Source organism: Talpa occidentalis, unplaced genomic scaffold, assembly GCF_014898055.3.
Source record: "Talpa occidentalis isolate TD23 unplaced genomic scaffold, MPIMG_talOcc4v2.1 talOcc4.3, whole genome shotgun sequence".
Lineage (NCBI taxonomy): Eukaryota > Metazoa > Chordata > Mammalia > Eulipotyphla > Talpidae > Talpa > Talpa occidentalis.
The window spans coordinates 11,110,244-11,124,022 of record NW_023603184.1 but is presented as its reverse complement, the minus strand read 5'-3'; the positions used below and the strand labels follow the sequence as shown (position 1 = coordinate 11,124,022).

The 13,779-nt window shown below is 35.2% G+C and overlaps 1 pseudogene; it reads left to right on the top strand.

Annotated features, from left to right (window-relative positions):
- Positions 1–13,538, top strand: part of LOC119254316 (40S ribosomal protein S4, X isoform-like) — a 43,299-nt pseudogene extending 29,761 nt beyond the window's left edge.
- The last annotated feature ends 241 nt before the right edge of the window (positions 13,539–13,779 follow it).

Sequence of the window (13,779 nt, the reverse complement as noted above, 5' to 3'; positions counted from 1 at the left end):
TATATACAAGCACTGGGTACAGTCAGAAGTGCAGGAGGGTGAGAGAATTCACCAGAGCCAGAGCGGGGAACAGAACAGGCAGACTGATGATACACTGCTTGAGGGGAGCAGCAGGCGGCAGGAGAGGTCTGCACGCCATGGGGACCCTCGCCTGGTGAAGGGGGTTCGAACCAGCACTGTAGACGCTGTGGGCAGCACTCAACTGCTGCGCCAGCGGGGAGGTCCTGGAATGACAGTATTTCAAAGGTCATATAAATGGATTAATTCACTAAGCATTTATTGACACTAAATCTCAGGCGCTGTGCTAAGTGTCATGAATACAAAAAAGAATGGCATGCTTCTTTGTCTTTACAGATTTCAATCAAGTGGGGAAAAGCATTTCTATAGAGAAAACCAAATTTCTGATGCAAGATAGAATTGATCACTCACCTATCTGCACTCCCATAAATAGGTATTCAGTTTAAAGGACATGAGAGATCCAAGGGAGTACACATGGGTGAGTGATTAATGCTGTCTAGGTAGGGTGTTGTGGGAGATTTAACATTCCCTAGAAAAGGTGATATTTGACCTATAATTTTAGGTATAATTTGAAAGATAAGGCAATGTTTCTTAGAAAAGTACTGATGGCTGCGGTGCAAGAGACAGGAGAGAGTTGTCTAAGATACAAAATATGTCTTGTTTGTGGACATTATATGTTGGTGTTGTGTGTAAAAGATGGAGGATGAGACATAACAATGAAAAGTTAGAGGACGATAGATATTAAATGTGTTTTTTAATCTCAACTTTCTTCAGTGTTATAAATCCCCTAAAATACCATTCTGATAGCAGATCAGAATCCCACCCAAAGCACATAGAGAGATATTTATTAAGCTGACTTATTCCAGCAACTATATTCAGAGAAAAGAACTTTGGATTTGATTCAAATATCAATTGCAGATTCTTCAAATTCTTAAAATGTATGCATTTTTACCACTCTCACAGCACCCTCTGTATAATTGTTTGCATCTCAGTTTGGTACTTGCTATTGACACCTGTGACCATATAAAAATTTGTAACAAGTCCATTTGAGACACAGTATGGAACTCAGTATATATGGTTAAGAAAGCAAGTAAGGGTCTCTCTAATACTCTTCTGCAAGATTCATTTATATCAGCTAATTTCAGGGTATTTGTATAGTGGTTTCAAAGAAAAATGAGCTCTCTGGAGGCATAAAGCTGGTCTCATTTTTCAAAGTTTCATTTAAAATGTTTTTCTTTCTAACTAGTTTTGACAATTCAAGAATAGATCTCCCCATTTCTCCTACACTGTAACCATCTTTTCACCATATTAAAATGCATGGTCTCTTACACCATTTTAAAATTTGCTGGAAAAAAAATGAACAGTCACAGAGAATGAGGTCAACTCCTTTTTTTTCAAACTTAACAAACTTTTCTACTTGATCTTAAAACAGATTTTCTAGTTACATGTGTACAAGTGGGCAATAGTGGGTTTATTATTTTTATTTTTATATTTTTGTCTTTAGCAGATCTTGTGGTACATATTCTTTGTGGAAAATGAAAATCAAATAGATAAATGAGTACATTCAGTTACAGCAAAATGATTTCTGAGAATGAAAGTAAACTTTTCTATTGGCTTTAACACAATCTACTGAAAACAGGTAACAAAATTATATTTAAGGTAGCACTTACAAAATAACATTTTTTTTCTAATAAAAGATCTTTATTGTAATATAATTAATAATAATGCATTTTGAAATTTACATTTTGATACTTTTTGATGAGTCCATCCACATATAAAATTTGTGCCCCTTTTTTTTTTTATTTCTCCAGTCCGTTCTTCCTTGCCTTCTCCTTCTTCATGGTTATCGTTTACTGAAACTCGAAAAGTCAATATTTTCTCAAGTTTTTATACAAGTAGAATAATAAACAATCTAATTTTATATTTCTTGAAGAAACATCCTTTTCTTGTTCCCTTCAGAAAATTACTTGTAGATATATCTATCTATGGTGTTACATATATCAATAACATTTCTTATATTCCTGAGTAGTGAATATTCCCTTGCATAGGCATATGAAGATTTGTTTCTTCACTTACCTATTAATGGGTTTACATGACTTTGCTGGGGTGGTCATAAACACCACAGACTGGATATCTGAAACAATAGAAATATATTTCCTCATGGTTCTAGAGGCTAGAAGTCAGAGGTCAAGGTATCATCATGGTTGATTTCTTCCAACTTTTCTGTCCTTGACTTTTAGATGCTTATTTTCTCTTTGTTTTTCACATGGTCTTTCCTCTGTGTGGGTCTGTGTCCTAATCTCTTCTTTTTAGACACCAGTCATATTGGATGAAAGCCCAGCCTTGACCTCAGTTAATCTTACTAACTTTGAAAGATCCAGACTTTTGGTAATTATAGTAACTGAATTACTTTCACTTTTTTTCTTTTTTAGGTTCTGAAACTGAAAGGTTAGGTCATTTATTTGAGAGATTTATTTTCCTACTATAGGCATTAATAGCTATAATTTCCTGATTCAGAAATTTATTGCTATAATTTTACCTTCAAACAATTTTCTTGCTATATCCAGTATATTTTCATGTGTTACATTTTCATTGCCATTAAGTTAAAGATATTTTTTCATGTAATTTTCAATAATTCCTTGATTTACAGGTTGCTTAAGAGTGTTTACTTAGTTTATACATATTTCAGGATTTTCAAGATTATTAAAAATTGATTTATTGATTTTTGAATACCAATTGATCTTTTTTATATCTTGTAATATTATTTACCCTAAACTCTTTGTCTGATGATACTGCCACTCATTTTCTCATCTTGTAGTACTTAGTTTTTTGGAGCATTTATATTTTTGCGTCCTTTTAGTTTTAACCAATACGCGTTATTAAAGCCAAAGTTAATTTCTTGAAGATCTCATAGAGTTGGGACTTAGTTTTTCATGTAATCTAACAATCTGTGTCATTTAATTGAGTACTTTGAAGGTTTATATTTAATTTTAATGTTAATAGGCTTAGATAAAATCCATTTTTCCATCAGTTTTGTTCCATCTCCTTTTTATCAGTATTCTTTCAAATTAATGTTTTAATAATCAGTCTGTTTTATCTGTTTTGCTCACTGTATCTGTAACTTTTGATTTCTATGTTTCTGGTTACTTTAATGTTTATAGTGCATAATTTTAACTCCTCATAGTTTGTCTTCAAGTGTTGTTAGACAAATTAATGTGTAAAATAAGTACCATAAATGTTCCTCTTTTACATCTCCCTTGTCTTTGGTGCTGTTGTTGTCAGTGTTCTTAATGATGTCTCATATTATATTGTAAAAATAATTTAGTCAATAATCTTTTTGAAAGGTTTGAATAATAGAATCGATACTTGTTATTATGTTATCTAAGAAATAACCATTTCTGTTTATTTTTCTTTCTTTATGTACCTACAGATTTCCATCTGATAATTTTTCCTTCTAACTCAAAGACTAAGGTTTCTTTTCACATGAATATTGGTGATTAATTCTTTCAACTTTTATCTGTCCAAATAAGTTTTTATTGCATCTTCTTCTTTGAATGATACATTCTGTTTACAAATAAATCTAGGCTGGCATTTTTTTTTTCATTATGTGTTTTAAAAATTTTGTTGATATGTTTTCATTTTAAATGATTTCAATCAGAAATTTGCTAATATTCCAGGTTTTGTTATAGCTGCATGTTACTGTTTCCAAAACATTTTAACTTTATTATTCAATTACAACAATTTGATTCTGTTATGCTTCATATTTCTTCATGATTCTTGTACATGAGTTTTATTTGAACTTCTTGGATGGTATTTGGCCATAATTATTTTTCCAGTTTGCTTTGGGAATGCCAATTGCCTATACAGTTGGCTGCATAGCCGCCTGAATTGTCCTTCAGGTTCCTGATACTCTATTTTTAAAATTATTTTTTTCTCACTGCATTTCAACTTGTTATATCAATTTTTACCTTCTCTAGTTTATAAATCTAGCTTCTGAAATATTCTATTTCTTTAATCCAGCTATTCACGTCATTAAATAAATATAATGATCATGTAGCAATGCCAATAATACATCATATAATTGCTTAACAGATCTTCTTCTATTTGAATACTTACACTTAACTTCAACATACATTTACTTCTTTAAATATTTTCAAAGTATGTTGGGCATTCATGTTTCTGGGCTTCCTCTTATGCTGTTTGCCCATTTTCTACCTGTTAAAATGTAAGTGAAGTTATTAAAACCTATATCAAATGAAGTCTTGCAAACTGTCCTTTGGAGACTCGTTTTTCTCTTCATGTTTTATCAGGTAACACTTTTGAATATCTTTTAATTATTAGGTGTATTCTGAGTCTGCCTTCTGTTGTATTTAAATATTTAGGGTATTCTCTTTCTTTCTTATGTTGTTCATACCTTTAGATTAAAAACTGCAGTTTCTTTATCAGCATATGTTGTTCCCATCCCATATTTTACTCACCTTACTGCTCACTGAATTTGTCAGAATGAAACATCTTTATTGTAGCAATATTTCACTTTACATTTATCTTTATCCCATTATCAAGACATTTCAGCACATTTTTCTAAAGAACTTAGCTGTCTAGGAGCTATGAATCACTGGAGGTTTTTACAAAAATAATTAAACTAAGAAATCTGTTAAAGTTTGGAACCTTTCATCATGATAGTTGTGCCTTCTTGTGGGTTCAAATGTACCTGATAAAGACAAAAACAAAGCCAGCTCAGAGTAGCTAATTAATTTTTATTACGTTCCTGAAGGCATGATTCTCTTACAGACAAAATAAGGTGATATCTCAGGTTCTCTCAGAGGGCTGTATTCGGCCTACGGGGGTGGTGTGTGTGTGTGTGTGTGTGTGTGTGTGTGTATGTTTGTGTGTGTGTGTGTGTGTGTGTGTGTAGATGGGAAGAGAGTGAGTGAGAAGAGAGTAATCACAGAAACCCCTTCTTTCCAATGCGTGGCCAGAGAAAAAAAATTGATGTCTAACTTTTCAGAGTCCATACATTCTTTATGACATCCGGGTCAAATGGTATCCTGGAGGTCTTTTTACCACTTCATATTTTTAAGGGCCACGATCTAGGTATTAAAAACTTCACATTATCAAACTTTTATAGACAAAAGGGAAATCTAGGTTTTTCCCTGGGCTACAAGATTACTATTTTCAAGGAAGTTATGCAAAAAGAACTGTGCTATCCTAAGGCAATTAGCAAGGCTTAGGACATTAGTGAAAGGAAAAGACTAAGTGTTTGGACTTTGAACCCATTCATTCTGATTCAGTCTGAGAATAACCAGGCAAGACAAGCAGGATTCTGAATTCATTCTGTTTTCCTGAATAGTATATTCCATTCTGTTTAATATTAATATTCATAACCCTAATAAATAGTTAATTAGGCTTGTCAATTCCCCTTTTTATTATAGATATCATTCACTCATCCTATCAAGAGTCAGGAGATTGTCTGATAAACTATGCTGTTTGAATAATGAAGGTATCTGATGAGCCTGCTCATCAGTGTTTCTCAAATTATTATGTACATATAGATCACTTGGAAAACTGGTTCAAATGTAAAATTAGTTTAGTGTAAGTGGGGTGGGCATGGCCTGAAATTTTGCATTTCTAATAATCTCCCAAGTGACACTTATGAATCTGTCCCATGCATTATATCCCGTCAGATTTTTTTTTAAAGATTTATTTATTTATACAAGAACTGGAGTATAGGTCAGATGTACGGGAGGGTGAGAGGATTCACCAGAGCCAGAGCAGGGAACAGAACAGGCAGACTGATGAAATACACTGCTGAGGGGAGCAGCATGTGAGACAGCCGAGGTCTGCCACGCCATGTGGGATTCTTGCCAGCTGGCCAGGATAGAATCCATGCCGCAGAGGCTGCAGACAGCTTCAGAGTGCAGCGCTCAACCGCCTGCACCACCAGGGAGGCCCCCATAAGCAAAAATTTTAATGTCATTTCCTAATTAGATGTTTATTTTCTGTAATTGGGCCCTATCCTGCTGAAAGAGAATCTCAAGTTTTGGGGCAGAGCCCAAACGTGAATGCCCTCAGCATCATTCTTCAGTTTTTTACAAAATAAACCAGTTTGTTTTTTTTTCTCCATTTGTTTCACTGTTGGAGTTCTCATGTGGATCACTGGCTCTTTGACATGTTTTTGTGTTTGGGATGCTCCGGTTTGTCCCGCCTTCCTCTGACTGCCTGCCATCACCTCACAGCCCTGTCTCTTAAAAGTCATTCAGTGATCACCTGGATCAAAAGCTGCTGGGATGCTTATTAAAATGAAGCTTTTGGTGACCCTCCAAGAACATAATATCTGTAGGTGATGCTCTGCACTCTGACATGTGTGATCTGAAATAAGCACACTAAAATTGAGAGCCACTGTCATATTGCATTTCTTGCACCCTACTTCCAAGTTGTAAGTTATTCCTTGCTGTCAATCTAAGTTTAATTCAGTGTCTTATTCTTATCTCTGAAGAATCCCACCCCAGAATGCGTGTCAGATTCTGTTTTGAGTTCTGACCTGATAGGTTTCAAAGTTTAATCTTTTCTATGAATTAGCTTTGGTTTCCTTCATTCCTGCCTGTTAGGTCGTTTTCTGTCTATCTTTTGAACACTTTATTCAATGACTCCACCATAATGCTGAAAAACAATCATAAAAGAATTAATGTCATTTCACTATACATATGATTATCTGATTCCAAATAAACTCTATCCAACATATATTTAATAAGCATTTGCGTGGCCATGGACCAAGATGCTCTGATGGGACATAAACATGAGGAAGAAGCGATGCCAACTTTAAAGTGTTTCTACTTTAGTGCTAAGGGAAACTTAGAGCTCTAAGCATTTATCACAGCCCAAATATTAGTGGTACCCCCATATTTAATGCATTGTGTCCTACCTCTTATGATTGTGTTGCTGTCTTAACCATTTACAGTTTTAATGGCTTAAAACAATTGTTATCTTACATTCTGTAAGACAGAAGTGCAGGAAGCAGCTCAGTGAGGTAAAGTCAAGCAAAGGCAAGGTCTTGGTTGGGCTGAGTTTCTTCTGAAAGCTTGAGGGGAGGATATCCTCCACCTTTCCCAGCTTCTAAAGTCCAGCTGCCTTCCTTGGCTCTCAAACTCCTCACAGCAATGGCAGCACCTTGACTGCTGCTGTGACTCTCACCCTCTTGCTTCCCTTTTGTAAGAATCTTTTGGTTACATTGGTAAATCATCCAGGTAATCTAGCATAATCTCTTTGTCAAGGATTAAAAAAAAGCAAAAAACAAAAACAAAACTTAACCAAGCATATCTGCAAGTTCCCTTTTCCTACAAAAGACAAGTTCAGGTCATAGACTTCTCTGTTGAGGGAGAAGACATTTCTCAGCCTACTACACCATCCTTTCTTGGTTTAGTCCACATGACAAGGCCGGGGCTCTTGCTATCCTGACCCCCTTCTCTCTAGTTAAGACTCATAATCCAGACTGGGAACTTAGTGTTCTACCTTCATGGCCACAGTAATAAATTCTGGAATGGATCTATGTCCCAAACTAAGAAAGTATGATAACTTCTTGTTACTTTTCTCAGAAATAGATTTAAGATGCTCTTTCTTTTAGATTTACTAAGTTCATGAGGTATGATTCATAACTGGTAGCCACATTTGTCCCTACATGGAAAACTTTTACTAGAAAATAAAATGAAAACAGAACACATTTGGAGACAGAGTCAGGGAAACATATCCTGGTGACATTTTGGAGCTCAATATAGAAGGCAATAACCCTGTTCTCCTTTTTTTTTCCATCAAGTTTAAGCTGTTGCCATCTACTTAAAAGCATGTCAGTGTAAATAAGTTATGGTGGATTATTTGAAACGAGTATAAGGAGAAAAAAGATCAAGTCAAGAAGACAATGGGTGAAAACCAAGGAAGCAAAAACACTGGGCAGGAGAATTATTAACACTAAACCAGTGCAAGTGATTCTGAACTTGTGGACATTCCACACATACCCTGAATGATCCTTTTGTGGGTTGACCTCTTTGTGTTGAAGGACTGGGTATAGTAGCTTAAGTAGGAGTGTGTGTATGTATATACATATACACACTTATATATACTTATATATGGATACATACATGTACGCACACACTCACACATATATGATACTGTAGGCCATTAACATTGTAGGTAAACTGCTATAATGTAGAATTAAAGTAAAAATTCTAGGGTAGAAAGGAAGGTATCTTACAGAAGAACACAACCCAACTGAAAGAGGAAGCATTACATCAACTTCATGACTGAGCTTATTTTAAAGAGGTTAGTGATTTAACTCTGTAGAGAAAGAAGCATAAAACTTTTGTTCTTTTCTTATTAAGACTTCCCAAGTTAAATATTTCTATTTAATGGTCAGGTTTTTTCCTTCTTGTTTTATGAAAATGGCTCTAACAGGCAGATGGTTCAGCTCTCACTCTGTCCTGCACAGTTCTCTGAGCATTTCACACACGAGGAGGCCCTGGATTTAAAAGGAGATCCCCAGCTATGAGAAAGAGATGACAACACTGCAGATCCAAGCCCCAAACAGCAGGCTTTGTGGCACAGCAGTGGGGCATTCGGATATTCACCAAGATTAGAAAACTTCAGAAAGAGTTGCTCATGAAAATCTGAACTGATATTTAATTAAAACTATAGGAAACAAAGTCCTCCCCCACCCCTGCTGCCACCTTTTCAAAGCTGCTGTGAATGGATGACAGATGCAAGATTTATTGCATCAAGAATTTAATAAGAAAAACATATTTTCATTGCTAGGAATGTAGTAAATTGTTTTGTTATGTGGAAGAAAAATACAGACAGCACTCCCGTGCACAGTTGCTTACTTCCAAGTCCTATTGTTTTCTTAATGTTGTGAAATACTCAGTTCTCCTTTTAATCAGACAACTAAATGTCAGCATCCACTGGAATATGTAGAGAACCCTAATATATCATGTTTCAGTTATGGATATGGCTAAAAATTTCTGTTTTTCCAGCTCCATTTAACAAGAACTTCACAATGACAATATCATTCAAATTGTTCATGAAGGCTGCTCTCTTGGCATTTTCTAAAGTATCTGGAAAATACAAAGGACTCTAAAAAGTCAAAGTAAACAAATAAAAATTCCTTTAACAAAATATATTAAGAAATTTATAATATAAAAATAACCCTGGTGATAGACTTTATCCGAAGTAAATGAATATACTAAGTTTGCCAGTGATAAAGCTGGGCACTATAACACAGTTCAGACTCTAACCCTGCCATTTGAATCTAATCTCATGTTTTGCTTTCAATAGTAAAGTTCATTATATATTTAATAAAACTTTAAGAGACTCTTTTACCAACATCTTCGTGGCATTTCTGGTTGACTCTTAGAGAGTCTGCGTTGTAATGAAAAATAAAGGAGCCAGTATTTCAAAAGCCAATTTTATTTTTAAATGCCATGTAGAAATTGGACAAGGGAAAGAAAGCACAGCAGAAGGCAATTATAATAGTAAAGAGTGGCCCAAAGCAATGTGCAGGAAGATGCACCTCTGGTCCTGATTTATGTCAACATGACCCCCATTCGTGACACTGAAGTCGATTCACAGGATTATAAACAGGCAGAGCGGTCGTGGAAGAATGGATGAGGCAGACCTCCAGATTCAACCATTTCCCATCTGATCATTGTCAAAAGGATAAAATTCACGCCTAGGCCTCATCTGTTCTTATTACAATCTTTGTCATTGGAATGAGGTGCTGGAATGTTAATAACCATTGCAGTCAGGGATAGCTTGTAGGCTGCAGCACTGTCTTAACCTTTTCAATATTCCATATTTGATTGGCTCCCCAATCCACCCTGATTTCTCACATGAAGCAGAGGTTGTAAAAGGTGATAACAGAGGCAGCCATCCAATCAAATTGCAGAACCTTGAAAAGGTCAAGCACATATAGAGTTGCCTCCCTGAGAACTTATCAGAGAAATAAAATAAAGGCGCTTTTTCTTATCTGAGATTTTATAATATCAGTCTGCGACTGGAACAATTGAAATCACAGAAGTTAAGAAAGGAAACAAATTGCCTGTCTCCATAAAAATAACATTATTGCATTGGAGTGATTTTCTTATTTTGTTTTTGGTTTTAAATGAGCTTAATTCTATTCAGGATACATGTGCATATCCAAATAATGCAAGCAGTATGGAATAGTGTATAATGTGACTCAGGTGTAGAAAACTCAATAATATGAATTCTAATCCATCTTTTAGAATTTGTTAGCTGGGTGATTTTGGTCAATAATGTGTTTTTAAATGATTGTTTTAGAGATAGGGAATAAAATAATCCTGAAATTATGTAGAAATCACGCAGTAAGACCTGTAGCAAATAATGAAGGTAATAGTAGACAAGGTTACAGGTACAATAGCAGAAACAGTTATTTCATGTGTGTATTAGGGAATGGAAATAAGATTTATTTGTTTTTTTTTTAAGATTTATTTATTTATGCATATAAGATCTGGGGTGCAAGCCAGAGATATGGGGGGGTGAGAGGATTCACCAGAGACAGAGCGTGGAACAGAACAGGCAGACTGACTGAAATGCACTGCTGAGGGGAGCAGTGGGCGAGGCAGGAGTTATCTGCCTCGCAATGTGGATTGCTCCCTGGTTGGTCAGGGATTGAACTCGTGCCACAGAGGCTGCAGATTGCTTCACAGTGCGGTTCTTAACACCTTGCACCACCAGGGAGGCCCCTTATTTGTTTGTTTCACATTTTTTTTTAACCAAATAACTATATAGCCAAAAGGCATATACAAAAAAATATTTTGATGAAATGAACATTCCAGAAATTTGGTTTGTAATTCCAAGAACTCAGGAAATTCTACACAACACCAAAAATAGAGGGTAGTCTAATTTCTAATGGACAATGAATATTAAATTATATCTCTGCTTCATAGTTCAAACCTTACGTATTCTAACTTATTCTTGTGTTATCTGCCTTAAATTCTTAACAAATAAATCACAAAGAAGATAATGACCAATACATAAATAATAAACCTAAGGATTATATTTTATATATAAATGAATTAACAGAGACGACTTCCTAGCTGGAGAATACCTAAAAGACTCTTATATCCCACAAGTTGTGTATGAACTGCAAGTGACCACATAATTTAATTTCCTTTCTCCAATTTTGCCTCATCCTTCAGATTTAGATGTAATTTGAACTGTATAGAAATTTAGCTTGACATAGTAACAGCAATAAATTGCTAGGGTCAAAAGTTCAGTAGAACCTATCAAGATTAGTTTTAAAATAAATTTGATTGAAAATACAACTTCAGAGATCTGCAGGTTGACATAGCTAATGAAGTGAGAGAAATTTCATGCTTAGGAAATAAATAACATGAGATCTTATAATTTACCAAAAGATTATCTTCAGTGGAAGAATTATTTCAGAACCTCATTAATACAAATTAAAGATCTGCTATTAATAGTATAATGCTTTCTTGTAGCACTGACTTATTATTTTATCATAATTTTTTTTAGTATTTGCAGGACAGAATATAATGTTGAAAAATGTGTATTGTAGAGGTATATATGCTAGCTTGTGAGGGGTAGTATTTATAAGCTATGATTTCAAAATATCTCATCCTGAGAAACAAGTTCAACTATGTGAAAGTAAATTAAATATTCTGGAATTTTCCAAACAAGGAGATGATACTAATAAACATATTTTTCTTATAGCATTTTCAGCTAAATGAAATATAGAAAAATATCTGCTGGAGTCATTGATTGAAGAGATATTCAAATGACAGAACTTAGAACTCCTGCTCACATATGTCAGAGGTTTAAATATAATGAAAATCACTTTAAAATTAAATTTTCCTTTCCTCCCCTGCATTCTGTCTCTCCATCTACCCCCTATACTTTCTCTGTGTGTGTGTGTGTGTCTCTCTGTGAGTGGGGGTGGGGTGTAAGAGTCAGAGTTTTTTAGAAACCAAGGATATATCTTTCAATCAAATGCGTGTTTCATTGGATATTTGCTACACTGGTTACTCAAAATAAGTGTGTTACAGATGTCTGGTATAATATTTACCCTAATGTATCTGAAAATATAAAAGAGTAGAAACATTTACAACTTATTTACCATCACTCCTCACCCCCTGCCAAAGCCACATTGGATGTATAGTGAGAATTCTTTGAGCAGAAAGAATTGTCAAAGTCTGTAATTTTGGGTAATAATCTTAGTAGATACTAGATAGATATTTGAAGAAGATATGACAAATGAGTAGAATTTGACTCAAAGCAAAGCGAATGTGAAAAAGGATGGAGGATGTTATATGCTATGAAACATTTTCAAAAGCCTAGAAACTAGAAGAAATGAGAAGTAAAAATAACGTAATTTTTTTGACAGCTGGAGAGGAAAGTGATAAATCATAAGAGATGAGGCTGGGAGAATAGGATATGCCCAGACCACATAGGTTTTGGGGGTCATATTATATGTTTCATTTCTTAAGAATAGTGCAAAGGATTTGAAGACTTTAAACAGAGACAAAACATTGACTTGGTTGTTCAGAAGTTCACCCTAGATATTATATACTAAATAAAATGGAAAAGGCTAGTGTGGTTTTAGGAATGAATGGCCACTTAAAAAGTACAGAGTCTGGATGAGAGATGGTGAGGTAACTTAAGACTAATTAAAGGTTTAATTCGGGAAAAAAAAAAAAAAAACTATCTTCTTTGTATGCCTTAAAAAGCCATAGTCTGTGGTCCCAAGAAACATCTGAAACAATGCATCCAACTCCACAGCATTGGATGATAGATAAACTGACCAAGTTTTGCTCCTCATCCATCCACTGACCCCCCACAAACTGAGAAAACACCTCCCTTTCATCCTTTTCCTAGGGAACAAAGTTAAGATGCTCTAACAGGAGAAGAGGTGGGAAAGATGTGTGGGCTATGGTTCATTAAGTGTCAGATCCACACTGATGTAACCTATCTGCTGGTTTCATGGATGTCATCAGTATTGATAAGACTGAAGAGAATTTCTGGCTCATGTGTGATATAGAGAAATTCTTTGCTGTTCATGACATTATACCTGAGGAGGTCAAGTACAAGTTGTACAAAGGAAGAAATATCTTTGCGGCCACCAAAGGAATTCCCCATCTTGAGATCTAGGATGCTTATGCCGTCTGCATCCTGAATCCCTCATCAAGATGAATGACACCATTCAGACTGATTTGGGAACTGGCCAGATCACAGATATTATTGAATTTGCTACTGTGCGTGGTGACTAAAGGTGCTAACCCAGGAAGCATTGGTGCGATTGACAGCAGAGAGGGCCATGCTGGTTGTATTGATGTTGTCCACATGAAAGATACCAATTGCAACTCTATTGCCACGTACCTCTCCAACATTTTGTTATTGGCAAGGCAACAAACCATTCATTAATTTCTCTTCCTTGAGGAAAAGGTATCTGCCTCATCCTTGCTGAAGAAAGAGATAAGAGATTGGCAGCCAAATAAAGCAGTGGGTGAATGCTTTCTAGGTGACATAGTTGGATGGAAGGTCCTTAATAACTTAAAGGTAATAAGTATAATTGGAAGCAAAAAAGCAAAATATTTGGAGGCTAGGGGACATCTAGGTTGATGTTCCCAATAAGGATATTATAGAATTTTGAAAGACTAGAGACCAATATTGTTATTTAACTATTAAAAATCAAATGGATGTTGTTTGTGAGTGCCAAGTTCAGAATGCCATGTAAGG